The sequence below is a fragment of the Octopus bimaculoides genome, chromosome 1 (genome assembly GCF_046866305.1).
Source record: "Octopus bimaculoides isolate indiv1 chromosome 1, ASM4686630v1, whole genome shotgun sequence".
NCBI lineage: Eukaryota > Metazoa > Mollusca > Cephalopoda > Octopoda > Octopodidae > Octopus > Octopus bimaculoides.
This window is the reverse complement of record NC_142928.1, coordinates 19974069-19991398: the sequence shown is the minus strand read 5'-3', so window position 1 is coordinate 19991398 and position 17330 is coordinate 19974069.

The window sequence follows — 17330 nt, the reverse complement described above, 5'->3', positions numbered from 1 at the left end:
AATACACAATAGTAGAGTTATTTCTTTAAAAGTTTTGTCAAATCTATGTCTGCATGAGAAGAGTAAGATTTCTTATCTGGCCTGCAGAATATAAACATGATCACTGATTGATTTATTCAATATCTGAACAATATCAAACTATATCAGGTGTAATTCAGTTTTCTCCTTTATCACCTGTGTCCACACTTATCAACAATTTGCATTTTTTTCTCCTCTTGTATCCTTTCACTTTTTATATTTCTTTCTTTCTCGAAGACATTTTTCTAGGCAATCAATTTGGATATTATTCTAGTAAAAATCACATAGGACCAATATAGCAACACCAATTAAGAGTTAAAGCAATATCAGCTAAACTTTTGTAATGTTTAGTTTTGCTGAATGATAGGTTGGAATTGGTAAGAAATAAAAAGCAAAATAAAGCAAAAAATTAAACAACAAAATAAAACAAACGCAAAATCCAAGAGAAATGATCCTGTGAGTCGTAAAACGAGGTTATGTGAGTTGGTTAAAGCAAGAGAAAGGTGAGTGAATTAGAAGTCATCACAGATCACAAGATGTCTGTAGTGTGCGAATATATGCAAGACTATCTCTACCGTTATTTAAAAGATATACTTTACGAAATCTAAAGACACAACTGATTTGTAAACTACAAGTACGAGGAATAAATAGAATGGTTAAACTGTGTAAAATAATTCAAAATATTAAAATGTATGCGTGGAAGTTCAATATAGGTGTAGGAGTGGCTGTGTGCCAAGTAGCTTGCTTACGAATCACATGGTCTCAGGATCAGTCCCACTGCGTGGCACCTTGGGCAAGTGTCTTTTACTGTAGCCTCGGGCCGACCAAAGCCTTGTGAGTGGATTTAGTAGACGGAAACTGAAAGAAGCCCGTCGTATATATATATATATATATATATATATATATATATGTGTGTGTGTGTGTGTGTGTGTGTGTGTGTGTGTGTGCGTGTATATGTTTGTGTGTCTGTGTTTGTCCTCCCAGCATTGCTTGACAGCCTATGCTGGTGTGTTCAGGTCCCCGTAATTTAGTGGTTCGGCAAAAGAGACCGATAGAATAAGCACTAGGCTTATAAAGAATAAGCGCTGGGGTCGATTTGCTCGACTAAAAGGCGGTGCTCCAGCATGGCCACAGTCAAATGACTGAAACAAGTAAAAGAGTAAAAGAGAGGGTAAAGAGTATAGGCGCAGGAGTAGATGTGTCGTAAGTTTGCTGTCCAACTATATGGTTCCAGATTAATTCCTATTGTGTGGCACCTTGGGCAAATGTCTTCTGCTATAGCTTTGGGCCGACCAAAGCCTTGTGAGTGAATTTGGTAGATGGAAATTGAAAGAAGCCTGTTGCATGTGTGCGTGTGTATTTGTGTTTATGTTTGTCACCCTCCCACCGCTTGACAACTGGTACTAGTCTGTTTATGTGCCGCTAACGTAGCAGTTCGGCAGAAAACCCGATAGAATAAGTACCAGGCGTAAAAAAAAAAGTAATGGGGTTCGATTCGTTGGACTAAAATTTTTCAAAGCGGTGCTCCAGCATGTCCGTAGCCTAATGACTGAAACAAGTAAAGGATAAAAGATAAAAGATTCACTTTAACATTTATACGTTGATATACAGACATATGTACTCTTTAATCTTTTACTCTTTTAATTGTTTCAGTCATTTGACTGTGGCCATGCTGGAGCACCGCCTTTAGTCGAGCAAATCGACCCCAGGACTTATTCTTTGTAAGCCTAGTACTTATTCTATCGGTCCCTTTCACCAATCCGTTAAGTTACGGGGACGTAAACACACCAGCATCGGTTGTCAACCGATGTTAGGGGGACAAATAGACACGCAAACATATACACGCACATACACACACACACACACACACACACACACACACACACACACACACACACACACACACACACACATATATATATATATATATATATATATACATATATACGACGGGCTTCTTTCAGTTTCCGTCTACCAAATCCACTCACAAGGCTTTGGTCGGCCCGAGGCTATAGTAGAAGACATTTGCCCAAGGTGCCACGCAGTGGGACTGAAGCCGTAACCATGTGGTTCGTAAGGAAGCTACTTACCACACAGCCACTCCTACAATACTTACATTCATACACGAGTCTACTACTTCGTTGCTTGTCCTTCAAGAAATAGTTGTCAAACCTTTATTGCATCATATCTTACCATCTAAAACAAACAAACAAAAAAAACAAGGCCACTTTGGATAATATGCTCCTAGATATACTTCGTCAGTATCCTCCCCACCTCAGCCTCCCCTAAAACGAAATATTGACAGTTGGAATGACTTTGATCCTGTGTCTGCTTGATCAGTCTTGGCTTGGGGCTAGACAACAAATACAACGACGGTAACAGAAGCAGAAATATATACACACACATACACCAATACATTTATACGTACAAGTGACATATATTCTTATGCAACACGGCATTGTCGCTAAAACAATACACAATACTATCTGTACAAAAAAATATTGCCCTGGGATAAATATAGGAAATATTTCTAATGTCGAGTACATTGATATATTCATATATTCTAAAACAAGGAATATAAGTGGAATCAATACTTTTACCAAATACAATCACAACAGACTTGACTTAGTTATTGGGAACAGAAAACAATAATTGTTTAGTGTTATGAAGGTTACCTGCCCAGCGGACGTGAATATTTCATTGAAAATTACTGAGAAAGAGAACAATTATGGTTAACTGCTTCGAAATGTGTGGCTTCTCTTCCCAAGTTATAAATCTACTTTTGTATCCATAATAATTGACACAATTAGTTATGTAATTAAATATTTAAATAATGGTCTGCAAAAAATAGGGGTCTACAGACCCTCTACTGTGAATAGTTCAACCTGAGGTGTAAAACACACTCCAACCCCCCACACCCACTCCCCCACATATGTATACATGTGTGCGTCTACATACACAGACACACACACATACAGACACACATATATATATATGGACGTGTATTCTCTCTCTCTCTCTCTCCACACACACACACACACACATTCATATATGTATATAATCAAGAAAACAAACACAAAAAGAAGACAACACAGAAGGGTCACATTTTAACAAATGTAATTAATTTGACATTTAAAAAGAAGGGAAAGAGTTACGACGTTTCCGGCACTAGTCCTTCATCAGAAAACCGGCAGAGAGGAAAAATGCAGAAGAGTAAATAGAAAAAAGTGGTTGAAGGAAAGAAAAAAATGTGGGTAACGGGCCAAATGGGAATGTGGTTCATTGGGGGAGTTAGGAAAGGAAGAGGGTGTGGTTGGTGCGAGTAGCTGTCTATTGGTGTATTGAAATTGGCATCGCGGAGGTGCGTGCATGTTTGTAGAGGTGGTGCGCAAGTGTTGTAGTGTAGTGATGTGGAATAATGGTTGGCGTGTGTAGGTGTAATGGTATTGTGTGTGAAGAAACAGTTGAGGTGAGGAGGTGCAGCGGACGCGATTCTGAGACGAAAGAAAAATTAAGAGGAATGTGGAGGGTGTGGGGAAAGGTATGGGTGTGAGATGGTGTTGGTAGGGAAGTGAGAGATGAAAGGAGAAAAAAAAGTAGAGAAAGAAACAAATAATATTCAAACGAAGAAATTATTTTTGCGTTTTGGAGGGGGAAAAAAGAAAATTACCGGGAAATGTGTGTGTGTGTGTGTGCGTTTGTGTGTGAGTTTCTGTGTGTGTGTGTGTGTGTGTGTACGCCTATGAATGTATATAAATACATACGGCGTAGGCGTGGCTGTGTGGTAAGAAGCTTGCTTCCCAATCACATGGTTCCGGGTTCAATATCACTGCGTGGCAACTTGTACATGTGTTTTCTACTATAGCCGACCAAAGCTTTGTGAATGGATTTGGTAGACAGAAAAAGAGAGAAGTCCGTCTTACATATATCTACACACTCACACATATGTAATCGTCACTAAATCTGACCAGGGTTTTAGAAACATTTATATTGCTAGAAATAAGAGCTCGTATTTCTTGCAATGTAGGCGACGATTATTGTTTTCCATTTTGGTGAAACATTGCAAACTGCTGTCTACATTAATTTTATATATATATACATATATGTGTGTGTTTGTGTCTGTGTTTGTCCCACCCCACCGGCTTGAAACGGGTGTTGGTGTGCTTATATTATACCTTTAGTTTTTCTGCAAAGGTGCCAGACAGAATAAGCATTGGGTAAAAAAAAAGTTTAGGAGTCGATTTGTTCGACTAAAACCCTTCAAGGCCGTGCTCCAGCATGGCCGCAGTCAAATTACTGAAGCAATTAATTCACGAGGCATTAGTTCACCTGGGTCTATTAGTAGGAGACGCTTGCACAAGGTGCATCGTAGTGGAAATGGACCTCAAATGGCAAGGCTGCAAAGCGAACTTCTTAACTATACATCGATGTCTGCCCCTTATATACGCGCGTGTATATATATGTATATATGCGTTATGTGTGTGTGTGAGTGCGTGCATGCGTGTGTGTACATGCACATACATGAATACACACACACACACACACATATTAAAAATAGATAGCTACAGGGATTGCAATCATATGACTTCAGGTTTGTTCCTACTGCATAGCGCAAGAGGTAATTGTTTTCTACTGTAAGTCCATAGCCTCAGGTCACACCATATCTCACAATGTGGAATTTCGTTGAAACTTAATGTGAACACACACACACATACACATACACACAAGATACACGAATAGTTCAGACTTCGCAATCACAAAGCCCTAGGTTCGATTCTCCTGTGTGGAATCTGTGTCGCAAGTAAATAACTTTTACTCTAGTTGTCTATTCACCCAATCCTTTTATGTAAAAATGGGTAGACAGAAGATATGTACAAGTCCATGGGATAGATTGTACCCGTAGTTCAAAGGTCTGGCCTAATCACTTACGTGGTCACGTTGATTATGTTTGAGGATAGCATGAGCAATATGCATGTCTTTAGAATACTCATCCGCTAATACAATAATTTTCCTGAATTAAAAAGAACAACAATTTTAATGCAAAGAAGCAGTAGCGTAGCTCGGGTAGTGAGGGGAGCGGTCCGAACCGCCCTGGGTGAAGCTTTTTAACGGGGCGTCATTTTTGGGCTTGCTGTAGAAGCCTCTATAAGCTGTTTTCCCGGGGAGGACAAAAGCACAAAATAAGGGCTGCCCTGCGCGGCACTTCTCCAGCTCCGCTACTGCAAAGATGTTAGATGGATAGTGAGTGGAGCCTTCCACCTTGGGTGACGCTTTCTATGGGAACAGATTTTTGGGGGTCTGCTGTAGAAGCCTGTATAGGCTGTGTCTCCGGGAAGTGCAAAAGTACAAATAAGGGCTGTACCGGGCGGCACACTCTCCAGCTCCGCTACTGCAAAGATGTTAGATGGATAGTGAGTGGAGCCTTCCACCCTAGGTGACGCTTTCTATGGGAACGGAGTTTTGGGAGTCTGCTGTAGAAGCATCTATAGGCTGTGTGTCCGGAAAAGGCAAATGTACAAATAAGGGCTGTATCGAGCGGCACACTCTCTAGCTACGCTATTGCAAAATTGTCAGATGGGTAGCGAAGAGAGCCGTCCACCTTAGGTGACGCTTTCTATAGGGACGGCCCTTTTGAGTCTGCCGTAGAAGCATCTATAGGCTGTTTGTCCGTGGACAGCAAAAGCACAAATAAGGGTTGCCCCGGGGAGAACAGACTCTCGCTACGCGTTTCAAAAATGTTAGATGGGTGAAACGCAGACGTAGTTATGGGGTTAAGAGCGACGCTCGCAACAACTTGGTGTCGGGTTCATTGCAATCAATACAGTCATTAAAAACACTTAACATATTAACCTGGCGTCGCTGAAAATAGGATATTTCTAATGAATAAAAAGGTAAATCATTACGAAAAGCCAATAAAAATACGATTTTTTGAAAGTTTTTGGATAGACAAGAAAAAGATTTATATCTATCTATCTATCTATCTATCTATCTATATATATATATATATATATATATGTATGTATTTATGTATATATGATATGTTTAATTGGCAATCGATTTTTGCATATTTAATTTATTATATTCACGTATGCATGTATATTTGAATATACGTGTTTGCTATGTGCGAATTAACATTGTTTCCACCTAACATGTAATGACGTCATTCAATTTACTCCCTTCCTTTCACTGATTCTTTACGTCAGAATTAATTTCTTCCTGCTATCTTTCATATTTTTACTGTTTGAGTCAAATTCCTTTTTTGAACACACGTACGTACGTGCATGTATGTATGTATGTATGTATGTATGTATGTATGTATGTATGTATGCATGCATGTATGTATGTACGTATGTATATATATATATATATATATATATATATATATATATATATATTTGCTAAAATTCTAAATCATCTACATATCGAGTCTACATAGAGATTTCAATTTTTCTTAAATTTAGTTATGTATATCGAAGATATGATTACACACACACACATACACACACAATACGTACATACATATATACATACACACACAAACACACACACACACACACACACATCACAAGTTATATAGGTGAATATTCTCATCAAAACTTCTACGCACTGCAAATACTAGAGATGTGTAATAGTTATAATTAATATCATAACTACTTGACAGTTATAATAGTTATAATATCAAAGTGAATATAACCGATTTTAAGGTTATTAAATGACTAAGATGGTCTTTGCACAATGCAATTGAAAATAGGAATTGTTAATTACTTTTGTTAACAGCAATTATTAGCAATAATTAAGTGCGGCACTAAATACGAAATTCCGGTTATTTACACGTTAAGTTTGGTATTCAAAGTTGTGTGCTAGCGTAGGAAATTTCAGGTACTTATCACTGATGTAATGAGTAAGCAAGTATTTCACAGACGAAGAAAATGTAGATGTTAATATAGCATAAGTTTGATATTGGTTTACAATTGTTTCACTACAGAAACAATATTAAACTTATGTTATGTCGGTATCTTCATCTTCATTGTCTAACATGTATCATCATCATTATCGTCATCGTCTGGTCGTCGTCGTCGTCGCTGCCGCCACCGCCGCCGCCACCACCACCACCACCACCACCACGATCATCATCATCGTCGTCGTCGTCATTTTGCGTCCGTTTTCCATATTTTTCCATGGAGTGAATGGTTTGAAAGGGTTCGACGAGCCACAGAGATGTGCCAGGCCTCAGTGTCTGCTTTGGCATAGTTTGGTTTCTACGGTTGACGCCCTTCCTAACGCCAACCGCTCTACGGAGCGTAGTGAGTGCTGTTTTCTTCATACCGGTAGTGGTGAGGTTGGCAAGTAGCTTGCAAGATATAATCAATATTTATTAAATCTAAGAAGTAACTATGCTATCATTAATATCTTTCACGCTTGAAGCTACATTAGAAACTCAAAGATTGAGAGTTTCGTTCAAATGAACATACATACACACGCACATACATACATACACACATACATACATACATACATACCTACATACATACATACATACATACATACATACATACATACCCAGGCCTATTCCCCATTTGTTTTGGAGGGAGTAGCCACAGCAAGGCACACACCAAGCATTCCGTTCATTTCCCAGCTCAAAGGAGCAAGCCCCGTTCTATGCTCGGGTAAACGCATAGAACGCAACCGCCAATATCATGCTGGTTCTGTACCCCTTTGAGCAACATAAAAATTCACTCATCCATCTACAAACGCTCACCAAGCTTTCCTATCATTTATAAACTGTCTTGGCTCTCTCACTCTAACACCTCTGACCACCAAAGCTTTCCTCACTCCATCCATCCACACAAATCGAGGTTTGCCTCTGGTTCTGCTGCCGACAACTTCAGCCTTCATCACCTTCTTTACCATTCGCTCCTCATCCATTCCCTCCGTGTGGCCAAACAACCTCAACATTCGTCTAGTACTAGACGGCAGGGAAAAGACAAACGAACTTATTAACTAGTGTTAAAATGTCATACACTTAGTATAAATAGCAGAAAAGAAAGTAAGCTAAATGTTCTAGAAAAGAGTTTAGAAAAATTCATTATTATATCCTGTCGTTATTATATCCTGTGTGCCACGTAGTGGGTGTATGTGTGGGAATATGCGTAGGTATGTTTATATCAGTATGTATATATAATATTTATACAACATTTTCGTTCATTCAACTGATTTTGAAGATTTTCAATTATTCCATGTTATAAGCAATGAATAAAGACTTTTCCGGAATAATTACATTTTTTTGCGAGATCTAAAAGCGGTATGAAATTTTAATTCTACTTTAATAAGTGCATTTGAGCGAATGTCTAAGGCCTTGAGTCATTTACGTAGTTTTGCAGTAAATAAGTAACGAAATATTTGTACTCCACGTTCCTGTTAAGTCCTGTTTCTTCTGCTTACATCTCCAAATATGATATCATTATTATATATAAGAGATAGCTAAATAGTATTATATATGTTGGCTGTAATATAATTATAATATATGTGAAATTGCTATGATATCATTATCATATAAATTCCGGAATAGAAACGCTAAGCAGTGATGTGTATACATACAAACTTGTTACCAGTTCAAATATTTTGACATAGAGAAAATTTCTCGTTGTGGACAAGTAGATGTAAACGCACCAAATCGAAGAACTTCTAACCAGACTGTTGGATGCATGCATTTTAGAGTTGGTATCTCTTCTTCAGCACCAAACTCTGGAAAAAGGAACGCTACGAACTGACAAAAGATAAATACCTCTTGATATATTTCCGTCATTGTACTGTTACTGGTTGCGCTAATCGGTGGCTCACCGTGAATAAAATTCGGGACAGAAGCGCTAAGCAGTCATGCGTATCAATACAAAACATGCTTGGGTCATATTCGAACACGTAAGAAAGCCATTCACTGTATTTTATCACGAGAAAAATTCTCGCTGCAGACAAATAGGTATAAACGTATCAAGCGCCCTCCGAACAGACTGATGGATGCATGCAATTCGGGGTGGTTATCTCCTCTTCAGCATCAGACACCGGAAAGAAGTGACAGGCCACCGATTAGTGCATAGAGTAACACACACGCACGCGTTTTTATATATATGCGTGTAAGTAAGTATGTATGAATATATGTGTGTGTGCGTGTGTGTATGTGTGTGTATGTGTGTGCATGTGTATGTATGTGTATGTGTATGTGTATGTGTATGTGTATGTGTGTGTGTGTGTGTGTGTGTGCTGCCATTGAGGGAGTCCAGTTTAAATGTGCGAAGAATTTCAAGTACCTTGGCAGCACAATCTCAGCCAATGGATCACTGGACAGCAAAATCTCATCCATAATCCACAAGGCCAGCCGAACAATCGGAAGTCTGAGAGTGAAAGTCCTTCACTAGAAAGGCATCAGCCTATCGCCAAAAGCTAAAGGTAACCTAAAAATCTGGAGTTCAGGAGCTGATGAACTCTTTCAACGCATTTCAGCATCGGTTTGAGTTTTTAACTCCTTCTTTCGCAGGTAACCATCAAGGTGCTTGAAAAAATGGTAGTTGGTAGGAGAAAGGTCTGGGGAATAAGCTGGGTGGGGAAGAACTTCGTAGAAAAGTTCCCTTAACTTCTGGAGCGTCATTAGCGAAACGTGTGGTCGAGCATTGTCATGAAGAATGACTGGCCCTCTTCTGCTGACCAGTATGGGACGTAGGAGTAATAGTCTTTCGTTCATTTTGGCAATGTCATGTTTCTGAAGTAATAATTTTTTTCCAGGTTTTAAGAAGTTATAGTGGATGAGTTCAGCAATACATCACCAAACAGTTACCATAACCTTCTTTTTGAAGAGCTCGTGTTTAGAGAAGGCTTTCCGTGCTTCATTTTGGTCCAACCACTGCGAAGGACGTTTTTTATTATTGTACAGAATCCACTTTTCATCGCAAGTTACAATACGGTCGAGAAATGGATCGGTCTGGTTACGGAGAAAAAGCGACGAGCAAATTTCATATCTGCGCATTTTCTGATTTTCATTCAAATTGTGTGATACCCATTTATCGAGCTTTTTTTGATTTTCTGATCGCATGCAATGGTTTCAGGTAGTTTTCTGGCTAATTTGAAGTTCTTTTGCTAGTTCTCGAGTGGTTTACGTGGATCTTTCTCAATGACGGTCTTTAAATTGACTGTCATCGATGACAGATGGGCATCCACTACAGTCACGATCTTCAAGGCTCAGGTCTTGTGAAATCGTTTAAACCATTTTCAAGCTGACCACTCACTGGTCATTTCCTCACCAAACGCTTCGTTGATATCGCGAGCAGTTTCAGCTGCTTTACGTCCCTGTTTGAACTTGAATAGCAAAATTGTTCGAATTTCGCGCTTTGACAATTCCATTACAGAAGATTGTAACATTGGTGAAAAAGTATCCATGTAAATTTATTGATGCATTTAGGCAAGTCTATGTCTGTATTATCAGACAATTGCAAAAAAATGTTTAAGCAAAATCGAAACTCTGCAAAAATCCGATACAAATTCTTCATGGTACAAAACGATGCTTACCTTTTACTCAAACTCACACACACACACACACACGCACGCACGCACACACACACACACACACACACGCACGCACGCACACACACACACACACACACACGCACGCACGCACACACACACCCACACCCACACACACACAAGTGTGTATACACAGATACCTCATGACATTTGTTAAATATGTGATGTAGCTACATTAACGATATCACATGTATAAAATAACTAATATCCATGTTAAATCTATGAACCAGCCATGAAAACCATGATTCATTATACCTGAGTTACATTTTATTTGTTCTTCTCCTTTGTAAATTGTAATTGCACGACTAAAATAATCCTATGCATGTCATTAATCCCAAGTTCCTACAGATCTTCCATCTTCATTGTTAATGTCTCAGTATAATGTGAAATTGCACGACGGAACCTCTGCATAGTTCTTTGATCTGCTAAAAAAAAATCGACAAAAAAACTTCCTTAAATCATACTCTGCTGTCCAGAAATGACATATTAGATAATGTATATATAAATACACTTAATGACATAGAATAGTCACATCCGGAGTGCTTTTGATCATTGCTCAGCTTGTTTAGACTTGATCAGGGGCTAAACGGTAACAGCAAGAGCATTTCTTATAGATAGTGCATTGAATAATATTTGTAGTTTCCGTAGATTCACATACAGTGCTCATGTAACCTCGTATTTTGTAACCATATTTCCTAGATTTTTACCACAGATACAGATTAGTGGAGGGAGAGAGAGAGAGAGAGAGAGAGAGAGAGAGAGAGAGAGAGAGAAGGAGAAAATATTTCGTTATTTACTGCACCTTGTATTTCTTTCAGCCATTCTCTTCTACTCTAGTTAAAAATACTTTTGCTGCATTTCTACTAGTAATTATGTCACCTAGGTAATATCTGCATATCTACTGCATCTAGTGAAGTCATCTGAGCAATACAAGGACCACATTTCACGGGTTATAAATGTTATATTTACATCAGTTCATATCTACACCGGCGTTATATTTACGAGGTAGCTTCGATATCAGTATTGTATCTATAAAGTGTAGCTGTAGTACCAACGCTATCTCCGTAAAGTAAGCTATAATGTCCAATATTTTATGAACAAAGGTTGTAAGAATATCAGCCTCTCAATGCTTATTTTCAGAAACAATAATCTTTTCTAGGTATTTTATTTGTTATATTCACAGAAATTCTAATGAGTAGGGAACACAGCATTGGACAATAACTTTCATTGATTTCTTTCAGAAATAAATTATTATTTTATTCTATGTCTACAGGACATATGGGCAAGAAGAGTCGAGTATGTTATCTGTTACTCAGATAGATGTCTGTTAGATGGTGTTGCATGAGCGTTGAGACTGGCAATGTCCCTGCTTTTACATGTTCCCACATAGGAGGAATACATACACCTATAAAAAGAATATATCCAACAGTTAATTTCGAAATATTGATATGGTTCAGAGGAGACATGACCTTTGGGCACCCACTAGCTTCAAATTATGTCATGAAAATACAGGAGCCGTTTCAAACATTACACTTCTCTGTATTACGCTACTATACATTGTAACTGACTCTCTGTCGGTTACGCCTCTGAGTGTTCCTGTTGATCCAATCAGTAGCACAACCTGCTCGTGAAATTAACGTGCAAGTGGTTGAGCACACCACTGACACAGGTGCCCGTAACGAAGTTCTGAGGGAGATTCAGCGTGACACAGGATGCGACAAGGTTGGACCTTTGAATTACAACTCATGGTTGCCAGCTGAGAGGACTGGACCAACGTGAAATAAAGTGTCTTGCTCAAAGACACAATGCATCGCCGGGAATCGAACCCATGACCTTACAGTCATGAACCGAATACCCTAAGCAATAAGCCACGCACCTTTACCTAACACTATGGAATGGTTCCATACTCCTCAAAAAGATATTGGTTAATGTAGTCTTAGATAAACTGTTCAAATAAAATATAGGATGGTCACAACTGGATCGTCTTTGATTGTAGATTTATGGAATCAGGACAGACTTGTGGAATAAAAAGCAACAGCCCTATATAATCCTTTCTACTCTAGCTACAAAACCCGAAGCTTTGGGGGAGGGGATAAGTCGATTACATCGACCCCATTGCATAACTGGTACTTTATTGACGTCAAAAAGATGAAGAGTAAAGTCGACCTCGGCAGAATTTGAACTAAGAACGTAAAGACGAACGAAATACCGCTAAGCATTTTGCCCGGTGTGCTAACGATTCTACCAGCGCTTCCCTTTAACAACCCCACGGAGTATTATATTTGCTTGGTAACCTCAGCCATGACAGGTCTTCCAACTCCTCTCAAAGCATGAAAGAATTCATTTAAAGGATCAATATCCAAATATTGGCCAATTTGTTGCAAGGTGACCATGTCATTATCTCCTGAATATAGGCATTTATAACTGTGCAGGCAATTGGATGGGCAACCATTAGTGGAAAAAAGAGAAATCCCAATAACTATGAAAGAGACATCCATTAAGAAAATATTAATCAAACTGGTTTGATCAGTTCTAAAGATTTTTGAGCAAAGCTTTAAAAAATCGCTGAATTCTGTTTCATGCTTGAATGGAACAGTAATTGGACAAGCTTGTTTGCTTGTCGGATACTATTCTGCATTCGTTCTGGTTCAAATTCATGGGTTCGAGTTGGAGCCAGATCGATTACATTATACAAGCTTGTCTGATTACTGTACTACTCGAGCATGAAACTGATAGTGCTTCACATTAAAATTCTGCGTTTATCAAATGATACTTATTATACAGTTCTCCTTTTTGTTGTTCCAACCAATAAAAGAACTGTTCCCTATGTGTGTGTGTGTGTGTGTGTGTGAAATAAAGAAAACAATTGAAAGTTAAAGCCTTGAGTGATAATATTCAGAACTACCAGCCTTAGACGGTCAGATCATCTAGTGGATGTACATTTACGTTTACGTTGTGAAAACGGTGACTCAAGACGGCGATATTTTCCTTGGGAATAAGATAAAAATTGCGCTTGAAGTGACGTCCTTTGGCAGGGCGGAGAACATTATAAGAAACTTTAAGACTAGTCTCGCCAGTGCTGGCGTACAGCAACGAGACGTGGGCATTAAACAATATCGTAATGGACACAATCGCTGTTACATAGAGCAAAATGGAGCGCATTATGCTCGAAATTACTTTGTATGATTGAAAGAGAAGCACCTGGGTGTAACAGCTAACAAGAGTCGGTGACATCATCCCTTCCATGAAGAATAACAAGCATAGATGGGGCGGTTACGTCGCCCGATTTAAGGACAACAAGTTGATGATAAGAGCGACAGAATAAACATCGATAAAATGGACTAAATCACGAGGCAGACCAGAACATTAATTGGCGTGACGAACCTCATCCGCCAAAATCAGATGGTGAAAACTCCAGGGAAAGGTTCCTACTTCAGGAGGGATACTATCGCTTGAGTAAACAAACAGCAAACAAATCAGCCAAATGAAGAAACGTCAATGTAGTTACTTCACCTGCTAGAAATATCCAGCAAATCCCCTAAAATTTTATCCCATTGAATTTTAAAAATACACAGGTGAACCACACCATAAACATAGTATGATAGAAATAAATTTGATCATAAGCTTGTTTATTCAGGACTAGTTTGGTGCTAAACAAAAAGACGACGAAGAAGAAGAAGAGGAAGAAGAAGAACAACAACAACTACAATTCTAGAAACAGCAGCAACAACAACAACACATTAGTACGCCACAAAACACTACACTATACGATAACTTGTCTTGTGTATGATACTGCATTCCATATTGTATGTCGGAGTGAGCAGTATGGTGTTGAGATACATGTTAGAACTGGCGAAATTGTTCCGTGAATTGGATCAAATTGATCGACCAACAGCAAACCTATCAAAGACCTGATTGAACAGAGCTGACTCGAGGCTAAACAACAACAACAACAGCAACGACAACAACATTGCACTATACATTACAATACTCCACATTGAAGAGAAAACTACAATATAGCAAAGCTGTCACACCTGATCATTTCATCTTTATTACATAAAACAGTTTACAACAGTAATCATAACACCTATAATAACAACAACAACAACAACCACGACAACCCTAACGAAAACAACCATTGTAATAACTGCAATTGCCAAAACAATAACACCAGTAACTATGACAATTCCAATTACAACTCGAATAACAACCACAGTAATAACTATATCTATAATTATGACATCAACCCCAATAACAAGTACATTAACTCTAACGGCTGCAAATAAAAGTAAGTAGCACGCTTTTACGTTATTTAGCTTTGAAGGAAAAATCTACCGACATATGTGATATAGCTCAGTTTAGTATTTTCATTAGAGGAATTGGTAACAATTTTAGCATCTTTGAAGAACTCAACGGTCTTGTGACGCTTCACGGAAGCATAAACGAATTCAGCAGCGCAGCGGGGGTGAGGTAGGAACGCTAGGAGGAGGTGGGGTGGGTTCTTCGCCTCGAACGACGCTTTTATGAATACAGCGCATTTGGGTCTGTTGTATAAGCCTGTATAAGCTTGTATGCCCCATCTCCTCCCCTACGAGGATGGTGTAGAGTCTTGGGCTACCCCGGGTAGAACTCACTCTCGCTACTTTACCGAGAGGATGAGGAATATTTGACAAAGCTAAATCATACTTAGAAGTTCTACGAGTAAATTTCGGTAAACTCATTAGCATTTGTATGGGCGGAGCTCCATTGATGATCGGTGAAGCCACTGGGGCTATAATTTCGGTTCAAATTATTCAGATCGTCTTCTATTAACATAATTGTATCGTTTACTACAAGAACCATTGTGTAGAAAAGCTTTATAATAACAGTCGTGAAATGCGTGAATAAATTAAGATGACAGCATTAAACAGACGAGATTTCAGAGAATATTGCGAAATGATAGATTTCAAATATGACAATCTTGTTCTTCATTGAGAGGTCGTTTAGCTTTCTGGAGGACAGATTCTAAGTAGGTTTTGGAAATTGAAAATTTAATTCATAATTTTCTAGAAGAGAAAATGAACTGCCCGAAAGAACCCTTTTACGTAATATAAATTAGGAACGTATTTGATTTAGCAATTAGGGTCGATATAACTCGGCATCTCAAGTAATCTAAATTTGAAACTGCAGGGTAAGACCAAACTGTTTCGTAACTTAGTAAGCGATATCGTTGTATTCAATCCGAAATTAAACCCTTCATCTCACAGCTAGAAAATAGTTCCAGTCGTAAAAGGGCGGAACGAATATGTTGAGGATTAATGGGAATTTTACAAAATACGTTGAAAAAAAATCAGGTTATTGTAAAAAGTCATTTGAAAGTAGTTTTCGTGATTTTGTCAAAGAAGAAAACTGTATAGTCGCATTTTAAAACCCATTTTCTTTTAACAAACAAGAAATGAGAGAAGGAAAAAAAGCAAGAAAAAAAAAAAGCACAAAAATGCCCTTTAACGTACAAATAGAATGTATTGACTTGAAAACAAATTAATTATTGAAAGTGAAATTTGATGAGCTTCCTTCAGTTCCAAATGCTGTTGACAGGATTAATTTCTGGGGATCATTAAACCCTGCAAACATTTATTAGAACAAGGAAATTTGCCCACGGTGACATTTGTTGTTCGGAACGACGTACAGATGGGAACAAACGTTTTCATCCAGGAAACTGTTAATAAATAGAAAAACAAATAAATAAATAAAAGATAGGTCATGGTTGGCTGATTTAAATTCGAAGAATTTTCTGCTGCTCTGTGTTTAACTAAGTTCCAAACAGTAAAAACTTTGCAGAATCGAAACACTCAAAAGTCTCATGAAAGTAAATAACGTTGACATTTTTTCTCATATCAAAGGGTAGATGTATGGCAAAATTATTTAAGAATTTTGCGTCGTAGTCATGCGATCCTGGGTTCGATACGATTACGCAGCATCTTGGACAAATGAATCGAGTCGACCCAAGTAAAATTGGTTTGATGGAAAGTGGTTGGAAAAACGTTCGGATTGATTTCAGCAGCTTGGATAGTCAGCCTCGTCTCCCACACACGAACCGTTGCGGTGATTCTGGAGTACCTGTTGAATACTCAGATACTCTTACGTTAATTCAAGTTTGAACAATTTCGATCACCTGCCATCGAAATCGACGAAGATCCATTAATTCTACATCAGCGGAGAACGCTAAATACATCTGCATTAACGTGTTTTATATAAGAATCAGTGGGCAGGGGGTACAAGACTTGCGTGACATGAATCTGAACTGATGCGCGAAAAAAAAACAAACTGGTGCATGGAATGTAAACGATGGCCTCTCCCGCTGATATACAAGGAAATATAATTGTCCTTCTGTGTAATCATATTAATGTAATCTTATGTGGTAGTATCATATGCAGAATGTAATAAATTGCCATGTCATCATGTTTCATTTTCATTGCGTTTTATTGTTGTTATATATCATCTGTTATGTTGTACTATCTGCTGTCATGTGATGCTAGCTTTATTTCTTTACTTGTTACTTTCTTTTTTATCATCACAATATTTACTGTCATATTATGATATATGCGTGTGTTTTAATATTGTACAGAAATCAAATGTTGCAACTTGGACTGCGATATAATGTTCTTAAATACGATGAAATTTATTTTTATTATAACTAAGGTGACGAACTGGCAGAATCGTTAGCACGCCGGGCAAAATGCTTAGGTGCATTCCGTCCG